This window comes from Schistocerca nitens, chromosome 5 (genome assembly GCF_023898315.1).
Source record: "Schistocerca nitens isolate TAMUIC-IGC-003100 chromosome 5, iqSchNite1.1, whole genome shotgun sequence".
Classification (NCBI taxonomy): domain Eukaryota; kingdom Metazoa; phylum Arthropoda; class Insecta; order Orthoptera; family Acrididae; genus Schistocerca; species Schistocerca nitens.
In genome coordinates, this window is record NC_064618.1 from 56,294,017 (window position 1) to 56,315,688 (window position 21,672).

Here is a 21,672-nt window from a genome sequence, read left to right on the forward strand (position 1 = left end):
ACTTTATCTTGTCATATTTCTATACTTGGTCACCGCCAACCAACAGATTTTCCTGCCCCCCCCCCCCCCCCCCGCCCATTATTTTGGATACGGAGCCATTTCTCAGAGACCCTGATAATTGGCATTCGGTCTCTGAAGTTCTAAGTCGGATCTGTTACGGCACAGAGCATCTGACTCGTTTTGTGGATTCACGTATTGGAATGAGTTTTTTACTAATAATATCGACAGATCCCTTTACTTTCAGGGTTATCTACGATAGCAAAGTGCCATGAGGCCATCAGATTATGGTTATATTTGTAAATTCTGTCGGAAGAGTGCAGTCTGTTCACGACTGGTTTGTGCAATGTTGAACCACCGGTATGTGGTACGAATCGGATGCCTTAGGTAGTAGAACCTAGTTAATATCCTGTAACAGATAGTTCACATAGGAATTCGGGTATACTTAATTCAGTTGTAGCGTTTCCTTCTTCGCGACTAGTATGCCCATCTTTGTTCACCGCCGATTCATGTTTTCATTTTTCCACAATTGTTGATTTATGGTAGTTCTACGGGCAACGGCCTTGCCGCAGTGAATACACAGGTTCCCGTGAGATCACCGAAGTTAAGCGCTGTCGGGCGTGGTCGGCACTTGGATGGGTGACCATCCAGGCCGCCATGCGCTGTTGGCATTTTTCGGGGTGCACTCAGCCTCGTGATGCCCATTGAGGAGCTACTCGGCCGAATAGTAGCGGCTTCGGTCAAGAATACCATCATGGCGACCGGGAGAGCGGTGTGCTGACCCCACGCCCCTCCTATCCGCATCCTCCACTTAGGATGACACGGCGGTCGGATGGTTGCTGTACTCCAGTCGTGGCCTGAAGACGGAGTGCTTTTAAGGTAGTTCTACAGCGTAACAAATAAGTTTAAGTTTTTTAAATGAGTTTCAGTCAATTCCAGTGTTGGTTTCTCTGGGGACACCAGGACCATCATCCCACGTGCTCATTTTTCACAGCTGTCAAAGTATAGCATTCTCCAATGTTGTATGTATTAAATTCTGGATACAACGAGTCACTAAACGTCGAGTGAAATATTAACCAGTGCCTATATTGTTCTGAGAATTATTTGAGCTTGTCGTTCATGGTTGTGTGTATTTAGAATGGGCTTCACCCACAGCCACACTGATTATATATTAAACTAATCCACCAGTAAAGATAAAAGAGAAGTTTTTGAGACGATTTGAATACATTCTTATGTTTGTTCATTTGTTATTATCGTGTCCGTTTTCGTCCCCCATTAGCCCAGGTGCACATGGTTTCAAAGCTATCAAGCTGTGGTGCTCTCCATTGTGTAGAACATTTCAGTCTGTGTATAACAAGTAACTCGATGCTATGTGCATCATACTTCAGTAATCATTTTCCTCAGTTTTTGCGATACTGTGGGTGTGGATGTGTGTTTGATATGAGTTTCACAAGGTAGACCGTGCGCTCGCTCTTTGTTCAGCTATCCCACCCTAGCTTGTAGCCTATATATTTGCCCACAATTTTATTACGTGGATGAACATGGGGTGGGCTAATAATATGAATCAGCCACTGGTCAGTTTTGTTGTCCATTCCCAGTCATATCCTGTGTAAGCAGGTTAACCAAACATGAGCCATTTATTCTAATCCTATAATTTATAGACCGGTTTGTATAATGAATGTGTTAAAGGTGCCCCAAATTTTTCCCGCCAAATCACGGAATTTAAGAAAATAAACGTCGACTACAAATGAAATAGACACCTTGTTGGCCAAGTAAATGATCACCTAAGCCATGGTTTCTCCCATCAAAGTCAGGTTCCTCGCAAGAGAGCAGTACGCTTAGAATGGGGAACCGATGATTGCCAAAGTACTGAATAGAAATGGGAATCATCTGTATAGGAAAAGCTGGAGTTCCTTCGAGACGTTAACTTCGATGATTGCTCGCCTGCACCTGCATTATTCATTGTGCTATTAATCGTCGTTCATTGAATATTGTGCTAAGAGATGTGGTGCCGTTTGATACTGTACTATGAAATGCAGTAATTCGATTATCAGGCCAGATTATTCTTGTAATAAGACGGGCTTTTAATCAGAGAATGTTATGTGTTCAGAAGCACATCTTAAAGTGTAATCTCCCATAAGAAATATAATTACCAAAGAGAAGTGAAATTGTGTTTACCCCCTTTCGCGTGGCTTCCTGCCTAAGATTTTTCCTTGTGTAAAACGGGTGTGTATTTATCAGTAGTTTATTTCTTTCAGGATGGCAAGATTCTGTTTGTGTTATTACTGGTATTGGCCAACAAAATTGTCTTAATTTGACTACTACTGTGGGTGTGTGTACATTTCTTTGGAGGAAAATTTATGAAAGTATTTGCGAGTAGACCGTTTTATTACCTGAAGTTATATGAATTAATCTCTGACATTAATAACAGTCCGCCACGAGGCCGTTAGATGTGAGCACGTGTATTGAGACAAGGGTACAGCCTGCTAGAATCGCCTCACCGGCCTGAGTTGACTATTTCAACATACTCGCTGACTGGTTGAGTCATGATATGCTTGCAGAGTCTAAACAACAAAATAGGTAAACATTGTAAGAAATGATATGAGTAGACAGTGATCATTAATAAACGACGAGCAGGATAGAAAAACTGGCAATCAAAATAGCAAATTTTGATGAACTCGAAGCCAAAACGGAATATGTTGTTGCTATTAAGTGACAATTCAGTCGATTCAGAAGAAAGTGGTAACAGCACGGTGTTTGCGACATAGCTGAGCGTTTCAGGAGCCATGTAATGGCCATTAAGCATGAATTGATGGTTCATGTCCGGATGACACCATACGAGGTGCATTCAAGTTCTAAGGCCTCCGATTTTTTTTTTTCTAATTAACTACTCACCCGAAATCGATGAAACTGGCGTTACTTCTCGACGTAATCGCCCTGCAGACGTACACATTTTTCTCAAGGCTGACGCCATGATTCCATGGCAGCGGCGAAGACTTCTTTAGGAGTCTCTTTTGACCACTGGAAAATTGCTGAGGCAATAGCAGCACGGCTGGTGATTGTGCGGCCACGGAGAGTGTCTTTCATTGTTGGAAAAAGCCAAAAGTCACTAGGAGCCAGGTCAGGTGAGTAGGTAGCATGAGGAATCACTTCAAAGTTGTTATCACGAGGAAACTGTTGCGTAACGTTAGCTCGATGTGCGGGTGCGTTGTCTTGCTGAAACAGCACACGCGCAACCATTCCCGGACGTTTTTGTTGCAGTGCAGGAAGGAATTGGTTCTTCAAAACATTTTCGTAGGATGCACCTGTTACCGTAGTGCCCTTTGGAACGCAGTGGGTAAGGATTACGCCCTCGCTGTCCAAGAACATGGACACCATCATTTTTTCAGCACTGGCGGTTACTCGAAATTTTTTTGGTGGCGGTGAATCTGTGTGCTTCCATTGAGCTGATTGGCGCTTTGTTTCTGGACTGAAAAATGGCATCCACGTCTCATCCATTGTCACAACCGACGAAAAGAAAGTCCCATTCATGCTGTCGTTGTGCGTCAACATTGCTTGGCAACATGCCACACGGGCAGCCATGTGGTCGTCTGTCAGCATTCGTGGCACCCACCTAGATGACACTTTTCGCATTTTCAGGTCGTCATGCAGGATTGTGTGCACAGAACCCACAGAAATGCCAACTCTGGAGGCGATCTGTTCAACAGTCATTCGGCAATCCCCCAAAACAATTCTCTCCACTTTCTCGATCATGTCGTCAGACCGGCTTGTGCGAGCACGAGGTTGTTTCGGTTTGTTGTCACACGATGTTCTGCCTTCATTAAACTGTCGCACCCACGAACGCACTTTCGACACATCCATAACTCCATCACCACATGTCTCCTTCAACTGTCGATGAATTTCAATTGGTTTCACACCACGCAAATTCAGAAAACGAATGATTGCACGCTGTTCAAGTAAGGAAAACGTCGCCATTTTAAGTATTTAAAACAGTTCTCATTCTCGCCGCTGGCGGTAAAATTCCATCTGCCGTACGGTGCTGCCATCTCTGGGACGTATTGACAATGAACGTGGCCTCATTTTAAAACAATGCGCATGTTTCTATCTCTTTCCAGTCCGGAGAAAAAAAAAAATCGGAGGCCTTAGAACTTGAATGCACCTCATATAGTGAACAAATTAAGAAGATGTGTGCGCAACAAGACTAGAAACGTGACTGCAAGAGTCAATAGGTGGCACGACAAAAAGTTGCACTGCAGACACCTGTGACTGAGGTCGGCGGCGTCGTGGGAAAAGTTGACACATTTGCTATGGCAACTGAGAGGAACCTGGTAATGAGAAAAGGGGAATCTGACAGAATACAATCCGTACGAGAGTGTGACACAGAAGATATGCATTCGTTTTTATGCTTCAAGCAAGCACAAATCGAAATCAGTAGGATAAATCAGAAAGCATTGTCTGAGCTGTAATAGACAAACTTGAAGTGATATGATGCCAGATACAAAGCAGGGTAGTCAATGAAGGCAAACAGAGTCCGAGGAGTTGCAGGAATTGAAAGAAATACTGCGTAATTTTCGATGATCTTCAAAACTGTAGCCCTGACAAACAAAAATAATAACATAGCGATTGACGACAAAGAATGTAGATGACATTTCGCAATAGTGCAATATTATCCTCTGTGTGCAGATGCGACGAATGAGCATCTCCCAAAAATATGGCTACATCAACTTGATCAAGCGCTTCCAGCATCCTGAAGGCATGTATTAAAGTTTACGAAATTGTGAATGTTCTAAATGAAGATTTAGCTTTACATGAGAACACACTCGGTACCCGACTTCGTATACGGAAACTAAATAGGAAACCAAAGAAATCGTCCAATTCATCAAAAGCAATAAAGTGCCTTTGGAGGATTCCACAATTACAGAACTCTGGAAATATCTAAATAACTGGTCCCTGAACAAGCTAACCTAAATCGTCCGAAATTTTTGGTTAACAAGAGAGACTCCGTAAGACTTGAAAATAGGCTTGATCTACCCATTCCACAAGCAGGTGATAGATGGGCTACCTACAGAATCTTATCAAAAGCATTAATAGCTAGGGCAGAAAAACTGCTCCACCCTTACACTGGAGAATATCAATTTGATATTAGAAAAAAATAGATCGTATTCAGAGCCAGTTCTTAACTTAAAGTCATTAGTAATGTATCTCAAGAAAAGATCTAAATATTTCGTAGTCACTTTTGTTGACTTCAGAAAAGGCTATGACGCAGTCGGTAGGTACTCACTGTTTGAAATTATGAACGAGCAGGAGTTAAATAGTAACGCTACAGCTCTAATAAACAAACTCTAACGAACACCTACTCTAAAGTGAAACTAGAGTCAGACGAGGAGATGGTCTCTCTCTGCTGCATTTTAACCGTGTTCTATAAACGGCCATAAGTTCATGTCGAATGTCGTTAAGAGAGAGTCAAATTAATGAGGGACTTCGATTAGGCTACAAAATTGACCACATGTCTGCAAAGGATCAAGCTATTTTTCCGAGACTCAATGTAAATAGCCTGTGGGCACACAGAATTACTGAAACAACAAGCTGAAAAAACAGGCTTTCAAATTTCCTTTGAGAAAATAAACGTGTGTCAAACGTAAAGGTAGCCCCAAGCTAATGATAGGTAAACGTGAAAAAATTGAGAGAACTAAGAAATTCGAGAATAATTGAACAAGAAATTTCAGGGAAAGAAGCCATTAAAGTAAGAGTTAATGTAACGAAAACAGCGTTCTAGTTCACTTAGGCTGTATGTAATAAGTACTGAATGTCCCTTAATGCTAAATATAGACACTGCTCTACAGTAATCCTCCCAGAAGTATTTTACGCAGCAGAACGTTTCACTCTAGATAAGAAGGCGATGATGGATGCCCTGGAAATCACAGAAACAAAAATACTAAGGAACATTTTGGGACTAGATATAGAGCAAATACATTACAACTTCATACTCATATTAAAAAAAATTACAGATATGATACGGAAAAGATGTATAGTTTTCCTTGGTCACATTCAAAGGGTGAGCCTCAATAGACTAACAAAACGACTGTTCACCTGTTTTCGAAAGTGAAAATGGATAACACAGAGTGCAAAGCAATTGGAAGGGCCATAGACAACTCCAAAAGAAAGTGGGGAACGGTCACCAATCAAAAAGAAATTGCAAGATTCCAAAGTATTCAAGAGAAACTGATGAAGAAGCCTGGAGCCACATTCACAGAAAAGTGAAGCGAGAGCCATCGAGTAATATGGAGGAAAAGAAAGAAACAGTGGTTCATATCTGAAAGAAGAGAGAGAGAAGGAGAGAGAGAGAAAGAGAGCAATGGTTGTATGTCATTTAATAAATGACTGTCTTATTAAATAGTGTTAAGCAGTTTTCTTGTTGCGTTACTGTCGAGGGTGAGTAATGACATCTAACAGGTATGTGTGACTGAGGAACAGAAAAGATTTTATCAGCATATCTCACAGGCGTAGAACACTGGAGCATCCTTATAGCAGCTTTCAGTCAAGGTGTTCTCGTGTAAAATTTTCATTTTCCGCCGGTGTTTTTGAAGTAATACGTTTCTTGCGTGAATAAGATTGTGGTGTGACAAATTAACATTGGTCTAAAACATACTCATCAGCAAGGAAATCTCTGAAGGCTGGAGAGAAAGCATTTTGCTCCAGAACTCTGCGCATCAATAAAGAACAATCACACATAATGCGCTTAATGAAAAAATATCTTGAAAGGCTTTTCGAAAGGTGGACAACATTCCAAGCATCTCTGTGAAAAAATTCATTATGTATCAGAAGCAAGTTTGAATTACGATGTATTTATAGAACATAGCATTCGAAAAATTATGTTAGCTTTCAATTCTGAATTGAAAATTGCTGTGGATTACAGGGAGGCGTGATCATGATTCAAAGAATATGTTACTAGGTTATTAGGCGAAACAAGAACCAACGTAATATTTTCTGTGTAGTCAATGTGCTTGAATAATTCAATCATTTAGGCTGCTTGATGAGTCTCACGATTAACTTCTCCACCAAGTACCTTGATTTTTTTTCTGATATTTGGGTGATGTCAGACAGTAACAGGGTGAGTGCTTTTCTAAGGAAATCACCTTGATAAAAAGACGGTATCAGTGCCACTGGTCTACCGTTGGTCGTTTCACTGAGACCTACAACTGACATCTCAGAAGAGAAAATGCTGTATTAGATACTTCGAGGAGAAAGAAGTACACTGAAGTGCCAAAGAAACTGGTATAGGCACGCGTATTAAAATACAGAGATATGTAAACAGGCAGAATACGGCGCTGCGTTCGGCAACGCTTGTATAAGACTACAAGTGTCTGGCGCTGTTGTCAGATCGGTCACTGCTGCTACAATGGCAGATTACCAAGATTTAAGTGAGTCCGAACGTGCTGTTATAGTCCGCGCACGAACGATGGGACACAGCATCTCGGAGGTAGCGATGAAGTGAGGATTTTCCCGTAAGACCATTTCACGAGTGTACCGTGAATATCAGTAATCCCTTAAAGCATCAAATCTCCGACGTAGCTGCGGCCGGAAAAAGATCCTGCACGAACGGGAGCAATGGCGACTGAACAGAATTGTTTAATGTGACAGAAGTGAAACCGTTCCGAAAATTGTTGCAGATTTCAATGCTCGGCCATTAACAAGTGTCAGCGTGCGAACCATTCAACGAAACATACACTCCTGGCAATTGAAATAAGAACACCGTGAATTCATTGTCCCAGGAAGGGGAAACTTTATTGACACATTCCTGGGGTCAGATACATCACATGATCACACTGACAGAACCACAGGCACATAGACACAGGCAACAGAGCATGCACAATGTCGGCACTAGTACAGTGTATATCCACCTTTCGCAGCAATGCAGGCTGCTATTCTCCCATGGAGACGATCGTAGAGATGCTGGATGTAGTCCTGTGGAACGGCTTGCCATGCCATTTCCACCTGGCGCCTCAGTTGGACCAGCGTTCGTGCTGGACGTGCAGACCGCGTGAGACGACGCTTCATCCAGTCCCAAACATGCTCAATGGGGGACAGATCCGGAGATCTTGCTGGCCAGGGTAGTTGACTTACACCTTCTAGAGCACGTTGGGTGGCACGGGATACATGCGGACGTGCATTGTCCTGTTGGAACAGCAGGTTCCCTTGCCGGTCTAGGAATGGTAGAACGATGGGTTCGATGACGGTTTGGATGTACAGTGCACTATTCAGTGTCCCCTCGACGATCACCAGTGGTGTACGGCCAGTGTAGGAGATCGCTCCCCACACCATGATGCCGGGTGTTGGCCCTGTGTGCTTCGGTCGTATGCAGTCCTGATTGTGGCGCTCACCTGCACGGCGCCAAACACGCATACGACCATCATTGGCACCAAGGCAGAAGCGACTCTCATCGCTGAAGACGACACGTCTCCATTCGTCCCTCCATTCACGCCTGTCGCGACACCACTGGAGGCGGGCTGCACGATGTTGGGGCGTGAGCGGAAGACGGCCTAACGGTGTGCGGGACCGTAGCCCAGCTTCATGGAGACGGTTGCGAATGGTTCTCGCCGATACCCCAGGAGCAACAGTGTCCCTAATTTGCTGGGAAGTGGCGGTGCGGTCCCCTACGGCACTGCGTAGGATCCTACGGTCTTGGCGTGCATCCGTGCGTCGCTGCGGTCCGGTCCCAGGTCGACGGGCACGTGCACCTTCCGCCGACCACTGGCGACAACATCGATGTACTGTGGAGACCTCACGCCCCACGTGTTGAGCAATTCGGCGGTACGTCCACCCGGCCTCCCGCATGCCCACTATACGCCCTCGCTCAAAGTCCGTCAACTGCACATACGGTTCACGTCCACGCTGTCGCGGCATGCTACCAGTGTTAAAGACTGCGATGGAGCTCCGTATGCCACGGCAAACTGGCTGACACTGACGGCGGCGGTGCACAAATGCTGCGCAGCTAGCGCCATTCGACGGCCAACACCGCGGTTCCTGGTGTGTCCGCTGTGCCGTGCGTGTGATCATTGCTTGTACAGCCCTCTCGCAGTGTCCGGAGCAAGTATGGTGGGTCTGACACACCGGTGTCAATGTGTCCTTTCTCCATTTCCAGGAGTGTAGGTATGTATGCGATTGCAGTCTTTTTCGGCGTATTCCAATGATGAATTCTTCTCGGGCTATCAGCCAAGTGGTGGCGCCAGAAGATGATGGGTATGAAATTCATCGAAACTTTGCGACAAGACGACGCCACCACTCGGCTGATAACTCTATAAGAACACATCATCATAGATATGGGATTTCGGAGCCAAAGGCCCATTCGTGTAGCCTTGATGACTGCACAACACAATGCTTTACACCTCGCCTGGGCCCGTCAGGACCGACATTGGACTGTTGATGACTGGAAACATATTGCCTGGTAGGACGAGTCCCGTTTCCGATTCTATCGAGAGGATGGACGTGTAAACTTCGTGAATCCATGCACCCTGCATGGCAGCAGGGTACTGTTAAAGCTGGTGGAGGCTCCGCAATGGTGTGGGGCGTGTGCAGTTGGGACACCTAATACGTCTAGATACGACTCTAACAGGTGACACGTACGTAAGCCTCCTGTCTGATCACCTGCATCGATTTACGTCCACTGTGCATTCCGACTGGCGTGTGCAATTCCAGCAGGACAATGCGATACCTCAGACGCCCAGAATTGCCCAGAGTGGGTCCAGGAACACTGTTCTAATTTTAAACACTTCTACTGGCCACTAAACTCCTCAGACATGAACATTATTGAGCATATCTGGGATGCCTTGCAATGTGCTGTTCAGAAGAAATCTCCACCCCCAACTCTTACGGATTTATGGAGAGCCCTGCAGGATTCATAGTGTCAGTTACCTCCAGCACTACTTCACACATTAGTCAAGTGCATATCACGTCGTGTTGCGGCACTTCTGTGTGCTCGCGGGAGAGGCGGGGGGGGGGGGGGGGGCTACATGATATCAGAGAGGTGTACCAGTATCTTTGGCTCCTCAGTGTATAAGCCAATAAACACATAATTACAATGCAAAATAAAAGGTATTTATATATTCACCCTTCAATATTGTATTTATTAATATTGGAAAACGAAATTTCGTCTAATTCCAATTATACGCGTTTTGCAAATTTTGTAATTTTATACGAAGTCACTATCTGAGAGAAGAGTATGAGACAGAAAAAAACTTATATTAAATATAGTGTCCATACATTGTTAAGATTAAGTTAATACCTAACAAAAAGAAATCAAATACACATTTTTCTGTGACTTTTTTCAGACGTATCATCCACATAGGTGCACTAACTACCTGGCCTTTCATTGACTGTCTCATATGCCCATTGTACATAAATTTCTGTAAATATGTTGGCAACAGCTGGGCTAAGAAGGCTGCCCGCGCCCATCCCATCAGTTTCTTTGTAAAAATGCTAAGCTATACTCGATATATCTTTTCGTGAGACCGATAAGCTCCATAAATTTGGGATCGTCTCGAGCCCTTGATGATGACTTTGCCGTTATATCTCTGAAGATATCTCCCGCAGTCGGGGACGAAACGTCAGGGAGTAGTTTTACCAGGCTGTCTCACCCAGGAAGTCTTAACTGAAGTAAATACTGGGCGCTAGAGGCTACATTGTATGAATTAGAGTTTTGCACTGGCTCTGTTCCTTTTCAGTGTTTCGACATATGTGTGCATTATCGCTTTTTGAATGACAGGCAAAGAGATCAGAGTTGGGAAAAGTTTCTCTAATGAGGCGCTGCCTAGGTATCAGTGCGAATACCTTATGCAAGATATCCATGCTGCACATGAGCTGCCGCAGATGCTGGAGAGCAGTCGTGGGACAAATCATGCTGCTGCCGACATACATGACGGTCTGGCGAAGGTAGCGGTCCAGGCCGGTTTGATTCCCATAACCCCAGCCAACCACCTGGAGGGGAACGTTGAAGTCGAACGGCAGTCTGAAACACCACAGTCCACTCGTCAGATTCTACTTCTGTACGTCTTCTCTGCAAATCACTGTGAAGTTAAGGGACTGGTTACTTCCCGTTGCAGCAATTTAATAGTGTTTCTACGCCTCCTATGGAGCACGGAAAAAATGGTCGCTAAAATGCCTGTGTGTCTGGAATTATTAATCTAATCTCTTCCTCGCAATCCTTACGGGAGCAGTACGCTGGTGGATGTAATAAATCTCTGGGTTCATCACTTGAAGCCAGTACACCAAAACTTGTAAACAAGACTTTAAAGGACAGTTTGCCTATTTCTTGAAGCGTCTACCAGTTCAAGATTTTCAGCACCTCCATGGCGCTCTCCCACGGGTCAAATAAACCTGTGACCTTCAATGCCGCCTGTTTTTCTATACGTTCAACATCCTCTGTTACTTCTATTTCGGTAAGGTCCTACAAACTTGAGCAAAGTTCTAGAATAGGTAACACCACTGTTTTGTAAGCCATCTCGTTTGTAGACATAGTACATTTTTCTAATATCCTGGCAATGAAACGAAATGACCCATCTGCTTTATCTATGACTGAGCCTCTGTACCAGTTATATTTTATATCACTACAGATTTATGCATCCAAACATTTGTACGAATTGACTGATTCTAGTTGTGCATCGTCAATATTGAATTCATAGGATATTCCATTTCTTCGTTTTGTGCAGTTGATAGCTTTGCATTTCATAACTTTTAAAGCTAGTTCCCAGTCTTTGCACAACTTTGAAAACTTTCTAGTATCTTACTGAGTATTTGAGCAGTATTTTTTAGGGCATTTCACTTTATATATTTCCTTCAACAGAGAAAAATCTTAATTCACTATCGTCAGCCAGGGTTTTAATATACAATGGGAACAGCAGGGAAGAAAGAGAAATTTACAGATCTTACAAGGGAATGGTCCAATAAGACATGTCCAAACCTACCCTGAAATTTATTACACGGGAAGAAGACGGCAGTAGAAATGTACTCCCCTACTGGCGCTGTAGCAACTGCGCATGCACAACTAGGCACGCACGCACGCACACACACACACACACACACACACACACACACACACAGCCGAGGTCGGCGGTAAATTTGTAAACATGAAACACGATACAACCCGGTCGTAGTTTGTAAAGACATTTCAGATTACCGTTCGTTGATAGTTTCTCTGACACTACAGTACACAGTTACTATTCTCTCGAATTGGCCCCTATTAGAAATTATCTGTTGCTTTTTGCATTACTGGTAAGTAGTGACAATACAAACAAAGCTGAATTACCATTTATTGTGCTTTCGTAAGGCATACCTGCTGATAGACCTTTTCTTTCTTCCAGTTTCACAGTAATGTGGAATCCAATTAACGGTCTCAGTTTAACAATGATGAAATACGAAGAGCGTGGTTTCCAGCCGAAATCACCCACTTCTCTTGAGGACGTACATATGTGTCATATGTTACTTGATTTTCTTGACATTCATTCGAATGATACCGACATTTCGTTTGAATTTGTGGCTAGGTTAGAAGAAATCGGAAATAACTGTGACAATTCCATCAATTGTGGTTCGGACGACCTCAGTTGTGCCATTAACACTTCTGAAGGAGATTACCTTCGAAGCCTGAAAAAAAAAAAAAAAAGAAAAACCACGTACTGCAACAGTTCAGCGACAAAGAAAAGACAGTGAAATATTGGTTAAACGAAGAAGAGAAAAGTCGCTTGAAGTTACGCAGTGAGGAAAGGTGTTTTCTTTTCATAAAGTCGGAGCGTGAACTGTACAAATGAAAGAATGAATTACATGAAGTAAGAAATATGCGCCAAATGGAAAGCCGAGACCATCTGAATAAAAAAATATTCGAAAGATTTAGAACTGTTCGTGAGAGTACATGCACTGTTACCGATGGAGACCCGCGATACTGGGCCGTCCGAGTTGCATCTGACATTAACACTGCTAATTTCCAGGCTTCGTCGACCCTGCTACAAAGGTTCAAGAAATCATACAGAACAGGAAGTCGCAAAATTACAAGGTTTACGTCACGAAAACGAGTAGAGCTGCTGCCAGTGATAAACTATGCTATAGAGAAATTCGTAGCTCTCGTAAAGACGAAACTTGCTGTCATTCCATAACTGCTGTTTATGACGCTGATCAGTCAGGTTTCCTGAAAGAACTGCGTGTACACCGCGCTTAATCATTTCGGGGTGAAAAGAATACGTAGTAAGTTGGCCAGTCAATGAATGCAATGAAACATTCATATACGATAACGCCAGTAATAAGTCTGAGTGGTTTACTGTTTCCGCAGCTGTATATCTGTCTTCAAGAACCGCAAGGCAAATGAGGACCAAAAATAAAAAAAATGGACTGTTTAATTGCAAAAATCTTGTAATCGAAGTATCAAAATCTGGTAAAACGGGAAAGAATAATTTTCAACATTTCGTTTGAAACGTATTCCTACCAGCTGCAGAAACTAGTTCATTGCTGTTGTTGGGTTCATGGTCTGGACATTTAGTTCGCTGTCTACTTTGTTGACAGGTTTTAAGATATTTTCCATTACTATTACGCCTCTGGTTTTGTGGGAGACAATGAAAAATCTGTAAATTTAATGTGGATTCCGCCTGGAACTACTAGTGCGATTCGACCTGTCGATAAAAAATTTTTTCGACAGTGGAAAGCCTTTTTCAGGTTTATCAGCGGAACATTATTCTTAAACTCCAGTCATTTGTGCATTGCCAGTTTTCTTCCGCACGCTTTACGAATCTGGTGAAGTACGCCTGGTATGCAACGCAATATGCAGAACAACGGCTGGCACCATTTCTCACTCCATCCCAGGTCTGCCTAAATAAAACTAGTGGTTACTGCGAAGTGCCTGACTGCACCAATTTTTCCTTTCTCCGGTGTGCCTGGTGCAAGAAAAATGTTTGTTTTTGTCATTCAATAACCACTTCGCATTTTTGTCACGACTACAGGGAATAAAAAGAGAGGTCTTTCACTGATAATCAAATGTACAACATTCAAACATTATTATAAGGAGCGGCTCAAAGGAATTGTTATAAACTGTAGTACTGCAAGACACATTTCATTTCAACAAATTACAAGTCCTCATTGATGGATGTCGTCTGTGACATCAAACAGTGCCATGATTTTATTTTCTCTGTTAGCCACTTTTATCAGAATAACACGTGCAAGAACTGAACTGTCGATGTGAAGTCACTAAAAAAATGTTTGTGTAGTTTAAGCCTGGTTTTCACTGGAGAAAACAAGCTAACAAGTACGAGCAAAGGAGAATTCTGTCTGGTGTACCCAATATGCCTCTTTCAGGTCTTTCAACTGGACACCACTGCAGCTACTTACGTGCCCCCAACCCTCCCCAGTTACGTAATAGGAAATTGGCGCCCTGCAGTTTAACGTGGAATCCAAAGCACATGTCTTTCGTGGCCACTCCAACATCTGCGAGAGTGAATGCTCCGTTAAAAATCATAGTGAAAAAGTTGTGGTCTGAACGCGATTTGATCCCGCGCACTCTGGATCATGAAGCACGCGTTGCTACTACACCATTTTTGATAAAAAGGGAAAAAATAACCATTAGACCTTACACTTGTAGTGGAAACACTAGTTGTGTCACCACATGGGAAGATGCTCGACGTCGATAATTAGTGTTCTGTTTATAAATTTCCCCTCAATGGAAAGGATAAGCCAGGCAAAATTGGAGCCGACATACGAGGAAAATTTTGTACCAGAGCTGAGGAGAGGTGAAGATGCAATTCCGTGTAAAGTGCACGCGCTGTCACGCTTCCATACGAATTGAGACACCTGAATTCTTCCTTCCCTGCGCTATTTTGTTTACTCCGTCAGGAACAGTGCGCTCGCCATTCAAAATGTTGTTGTTGTAGTCTTCCGTCCAGGGACTGGTTTTGATGCAGCTCTCCATCCTACTCTATCCTGTGCAAGCTGCTTCATCTCCCAGTACGTACTGCAGTCTACATCCTTCTGAATTTGCTTAGTGTATTCATCTCTTGGTCTCCCTCTACGATTTTTACCCTCCAATACTAAATTGGTGATCCCTTTATGCCTCAGAATATGTCCTACCAACCGATCCCTTCATCTTGTCAAGTTGTGCCACAAATTTCTCTTCTCCCCAATTCTATTCAATACCTCCTCATTAGTTTTGTGATCTACCCATCTAATCTTCAGCATCCTTCTGTAGCAGCACATTTATAACGCTTCTATTCTCTTTTTGTCTAAATTATTTATCGTCGACGTTTCACTTCCATACATGGCTACACTCCATACAAATACTTTCAGAAAAGACATCCTGACACTTAAATCTATACTCGACGTTAACAAATATACATTCTTAAGAACCGCTTTCCTTGCCATTGCCAGTCTACATTTTATATCCTCTCTACTTCGACCATCATCAGTTATTTTGCTCCCCAAACAGCAATACTCCTTTACTACGTTAAGTGTCTCATTTCCTAATCTAATTCTCTCAGCATCACCCTAGTTAATTCGACTACATTCCATGATCCTCGTTTTGCTTTTGTTGATGTTCATCTTATATCCTCCTTTCGAGACACTGTCGATTTCGTTCAATTGCTCTTCCTAGTCCTTTGCTGTCTCTGACAGAATTACAATGTCATCGGCAAACCTTAAAGTTTTTATTTCTTCTATATGGATTTTAATACCTACTCCGAATTTTTCTTTTGTTGCCCTTACTGCTTGCTCAATATACAGATTGAATAACATCGGGGAGAGGCTACAACACTGTCTCACTCCCTTCCCAACCACTGCTTCTCTTTCATGTCCCTCGACTCTTACAACTGCCATCTGGTTTATGTACAAGCTGTAAATAGCCTTTCGCTCCCAGTATTTTACCCCTGCCACCTTCAGAATTTGAAAGAGAGTGTTCCAGTCAAAATTGTCAAAAGCTTTCTCTAAGTCTACAAATCTTAGAAATGTAGGTTTGCCTTTTCTTAATCTAGCTTCTAAAATAAGCCGTAGCGTCAGTATTGCCTCACGTGTTCCAACATTTCTACGTAATCCAAACTGATCTTCCCCGAGGTCGGTTTCTACCAGTTCTTCCACTCGTCTGTAAAGGATTCGCGTTAGTATTTTGCAACCGCGACTTATTAAACTGATAGTTCGGTAATTTTCACATCTGTCAGCACCTGCTTTCTTTGGGATTGGAATTATTACATTCTTCTTGAAGTCTGAGGGTATTTCGCCTGTCTCATACATTTTGCTCGCGAGATGGAAGAGTTTTGTCAGAACTGGCTCTCCCAAGGCTGTCAGTAGTTCTAATGGAATGTTGTCTACTCCCGGGGCCTTGTTTCGACGTAGGTCTTTCAGTGTTCTGTCAAACTCTTCACGCAATATCACATCTCCCATTTCATCTTTCTCTACATCCTCTTCCATTTCCACAATTTGCCCTCAAGTACATCGCCCTTGTATAGACCCTCTATACACTCCTTCAACCTTTCTGCTTTCCCTTCTTTGCTTAGAACTGGGTTTCCATCTGAGATCTTGATGTTCATACAAGTGGTTTTCTTTTCTCCAAAGTTCTCTTTAATTTTTATGTAGGCAGTGTCTATCTTACCCCTAGTGAAATAAGCCTTTACATCCTTACATTTGTCCTCCAGCCATCCCTGCTTAGCCATTTTGCACTCCCTGTCGATCTCATTTTTGACACGTTTTTATTGCTTTTCGCCTGCTTCATTTAGTGCATTTTTATATTTTCTCCTTTCATCAATTAAATTCAATATTTCTTCTGTTACCCAAGGATTTCTACTAGCCCTCGTCTTTTTACCTACTTGATCCTCTGCTGCCTTCACTACTTCATCCCTCAAAGCTACCCATTCTTCTTCTACTGTATTTCTTTAACCCATTCTAGTCAATTGTTCCGTTATGCTCTCCCTGAAACTTTGTGCAACCTCTGGTTTAGTCAGTTTATCTAGTTCCCATCTCCTTAAATTGCCACCTTTTTGCAGTTTCTTTAGTTTTCATCTACAGTTGAAAACCAATAGATTGTGGTCTGAGTCCACATCCGCCCCTGGAAATGTGTTGTAATTTAAAACCTGGTTCCTAAATCTTTATCTTACCATTATATAATCTATCTGAAACCTGTCAGTATCTCCAGGTTTCTTCCATGTATGCAACCTTCTTTGATGATTCTTGAACCAAGTGTTTGCTATGATTCAGTTGTGCTCTGTGCAAAATTCTACCAGGCGGCTTCCTCTTTCATTTCTTTCCCCCAATCCATATTCACTTACTATGTTTCGTTGTCTTCCTTTCCTACTCTTGAATTCCAACCACCCACGACTATTAAATTTTCGTCTCCCTTCACTACCTGAATAATTTCTATTATCTCATCATACATTTCTTCAATTTCTTCGTCATCTGCAGAGCTAGTTGGCATATAAACTTGTACTACTGTAGTAGGCGTGGGCTTCGTGCCTATCTTGGCCACAATAAGGCGTTCACTATGCTGTTTGTAGTAGCTTACCCGCACTCCTATTTTTTTACTCATTATTAAACCTACTCCTGCATTACCCGTATTTGATTTTGTATTTATAATCCTGTATTCACCTGACCAGATGTCTTGTTCCTCCTGCTTCCGAACTTCACTAATTCCCACTATATCTAACTTTAACTTATCCATTTCGCTTTTTAAATTTTCTAACCTCTCTCTCTCTCTATTCGTTTAGTCGGTTCCGACTCTTCGTGACCCCATGAACCAAATCACGCCACTTTTTCCTGTCTTGCACTTTCTCCCGTAGACCTTCCAGGTTGGAACACATTGCTTCTGTGATGCCATCGATCCATGTCATCCTCTGACGTCCTCTTCTTCTAGTTCCTTCAATCTTCCCCAGCATTAATGTTTTTTTCCAGCGAGGCATGCCTTCGCATTGTGTGTCCAAAGTAGGTCAGCTTTTGTTTTAACATTAGACCTTCCAGGGAGAAATCTGGTTTAATTTGCTCCAATATTGATCTGTTGGTTCTCTTTGTAGTCCATGGAACTCTAAGAAGTTTCCTCCAACACCACAATTCGAAGGAGTCAATTCTTCGCCGTTTAGCCCTTCTAATGGTCCAGGTCTCACATCCATACATCACAACTTGAAAGACTATAGCCCTCACAATACGGATCTTTGTTGCTAGTGTTATATCTCTGGACCTTATAGCCTTGTCAAGGTTTGACATCGCCTGTCTACCGAGCAACAGGCGTCTCCGGATTTCATGGCTGCAGTCGCCATCAGCAGAGATCTGTGAACCGAGGTGACTGAATGTGGTCACTACCTCCATGGTTTCTCCTGCTATATCCCACGAATTGGTAGGTGTAGTTGACATAATTTTCGTTTTCTTCACATTCAGCATAAGACCGGCCTTTTCACTTTCGTCTTTTACCTTCAGTAAGAGTGTTCTCAACTCTTCTTCACTTTCTGCCAACAGGATCGTATCATCCGCATACCTGAGGTTGTTTACATTTATTCCAGCTATTTTAATTCCTGTTTCTCCTTCATCTAGCCTCGCATTCCTCGTAACATGTACTGCATACAGATTGAATAAGTACGGTGACAGTATGCAGCCTTGCCGGACCCCTTTCTGAATCTTTATCCATTTCGTTGTTCCATACATAGTTCTCACCGTGGCTTCTTGGTCAAGGTATAAACTCCGTATCAGATGAATGAGGTAATCTGGTACACCCATGTTTTTCAGTATGTTCCATAATTTGTTGTGATCGATGCAGTCAAAGACTTTGGCGTAGTCAATAAAGCAGAGGTACACATCTTTCTGGAATTCTCTTGCTTTTTCCATAATCCACCGAATGTTAGCAATTTGATCTCTAGTTCCTCTTCCTTTCCTAAATCCAGCTTGTTCTTCTGGTAGCTCTCGATCTAGATATTGGCGAAGTCTATTTTGTAAGATTTTCATCATAACTTTGCTAGCATGTGAAATAAGTGCGATTGTTCGGTAATCTGAGCATTCTTTAGAACTTTTCTTCTTTGGAATGAGGATGAATACTGATCTTTTCCAGTCTTCTGGCCACTGCTGCGTGATCCATATTTTTTGACATATTGAGTGCAGCACTTTCACTGCATCCTTTCCAGTGACTTTAAACAAGTCTGCTGGTATTTCATCATGTCCACTAGTTTTGTTATCAGCCATATTTTCAAGGGCCCACTGGATTTCGCTCTCCAAAATATCTGGCTCTAGTTCTAAATTAACATTAACATCAGCAGTAGGAGCCCTGTCATGCAGTTCTTTCTTGTGTAGGTCTTCTACATATTCTGCCCATCTTTCCTTAACATCCTCTGCTTCACTCAGATCCTTCCCGTTTCTATCGTTTATCATTCCAATTTTTGCCTGGAATTTTCCTTTAATTTCTCTAATTTTCTTATAAAGATCTCTTGTCTTCCCCATTCCGTTACTATCTTCAACTTCCTTGCACTGTTCATTAAAGAATATATTTTTATGTCTTCTAGTTAATTTCTGAAAATCTTTATTTAATTCAAACGTAGCTGATCTATCTCCCTTGATTTTTGCTTTCCTTCGTTCTTCTGCAACTTGCAGTGCCTCAACTGATAGCCATCTAGCCTTCTTACTGTTCCTTTTCTTGGGAATGTGTTTCTCTGCGACCTCCTTGACAGTATTAGCTACTTCTGTCCACATCTCTTGCGAGCTTTTGTCCTCCAGCTGTAATACATTAAATCTGTTTTGTACCTCTACAGCATAGTCGGAGGGTATAGAGTTAAGGTCGTATCTGCAAGTTGGGATACGTTTTGCTACATTCTGAAGTTTCAGCCGAAATTTTGCAATCAGGAGCTCGTGATCTGATCCGCAGTCAGCCCCAGGTCTTGTTGTAGCAGACTGAACCGCGCTATTCCACCTCTGATTACAAAGTATGTAATCAATTTGGTTCCGGTGTTGGCCATCTGGCGAAGTCCAGGTATATAGGCGTCGTTTTGGTAGTTGAAATAGTGTATTAGTAATTATCAATGAATTTTCTTGGCAGAATTCTAGGAGTCTCTGTCCAGCTTCATTTGTTGTCCCAAGACCATATTTCCCTGTTATACCTTCTACAGCTTCATTTCCCACTTTTGCATTCCAATCTCCAACTATGAAGACGATATCCTTTTTTGGTGTTGACAGTAGTAATTCTTGTAAATCTTCATAGAACTGGTCAATAATTTCCTTTTCAGCATCGGTTGTTGGTGCATAAACTTGAATTACTGTGATGTTGAGGGGCTGACCTTGAAGTCTGATGGACATCATTCTATTATTTTTATATTTGCATCCCATTACAGCTTTTCTCACTTTATCACTAACTATGAAGGCTATTACATTACTTCTGTTGTTATCGTGCCCAGAATAATACACCATATGGCCATCCGAAGCAAATTCTCCCATGCCAGTCCACCTCATTTCACTTATTCCCAATATGTCGATGTTAATTTTCTCCATTTCTCTTTTCACTATGACTAGTTTTCCTTGATACATGGATCTTACATTCCATGTTCCTATGCAGTGCTTCTCTTTGCACCATCTTACTCTTCGTGAAGCTCCTCTCAACCTGGTTCCCCCCGGAGATCCGATCGGGGAACTTGAAACTCTGGAACATTTTGAGCTGAGTGAAGCCATGGGGTTTTCTTGGGATAGTTCAGTGGTGGTTTCCCGTTGCCTTCCACTCTCCTCCAACTCCTATCTGCTCACCGACTCAGTTTCCCGCTGGGGTTGGTTACCCAACCTTCCGCTGAGTTGCTCGGCTTAACAGGGGCACCACGTGTAGGCAGGAAGTTGGAGAATTGAGGTGACAGAGGCTGTGAGAACTCTCTTGCTGAGTTCTTGTAATCGCGTATCACCCCCATTTTATGCCAGAGTCTCATGATGTCTGCAGAGACCCCCCCCCCCCCAGGTCATTTCTAACCTACCTGCCCGATTAAGGGATCTGACATTCCACGCTCCGATCCGTAGAATGCCAGTTTTCTTTCTCCTGATAAGGACGTCCTCTTGAGTAGTCCCCGCCCGGAGATCCGAATGGGGACTATTTTACCTCCGGAATATTTTACCCAAGAGGACGCCATCATCATTTAACCATACAGTAAAGCTGCATGCCCTCGGGAAAAATAACGGCCGTAGTTTCCCATTGCTTTCAGCCGTTCGCAGTACCAGCACAGCAAGGCCGTTTTGGTTAGTGTTACAAGGCCAGAATTTTTCACGCTTAGATTATTATAGATAATTTTCCGCACTACTGTGTTGTCTATTACCGGTGGCTGTTTTCCTAAACTGTAATTGTGATATCAATATGTCCAACGAGCAAATTCGTAATTGTGCATTTCATCTCTAGTAATAGAAACAGAACTGTTAAAAAGCTATCAGAAGACATTCTGATGTCTGTACGCCGCCTTTATTCCCACTCCAGACAAATGTCTGTACTGTTCTACTCATGTCGAACATTGTAAGCTGCCCTAAGCAGATGATATGCTTTGTTGTGCTCCACATTTTTACGCTGTTTTTATGCTACAGCGTTCATCTTTGGCACGCTATTGTAGAAAGTATCAAGAAAGTAGAATTCGTAAGTGATTCGTGATATGTTGTATATTTTCGTACTCCAATTGTCGCGAAAGGCATATTTTGTTTTATAACGTTAGTTGTAATCAACATTCC

General features: G+C 42.6%; 1 pseudogene; it reads left to right on the forward strand.

Annotated features, from left to right (window-relative positions):
- Positions 1-550: 550 nt before the first annotated feature.
- On the forward strand, positions 551-668 carry LOC126261511 (5S ribosomal RNA; annotated as a pseudogene).
- Positions 669-21,672: the final 21,004 nt, after the last annotated feature.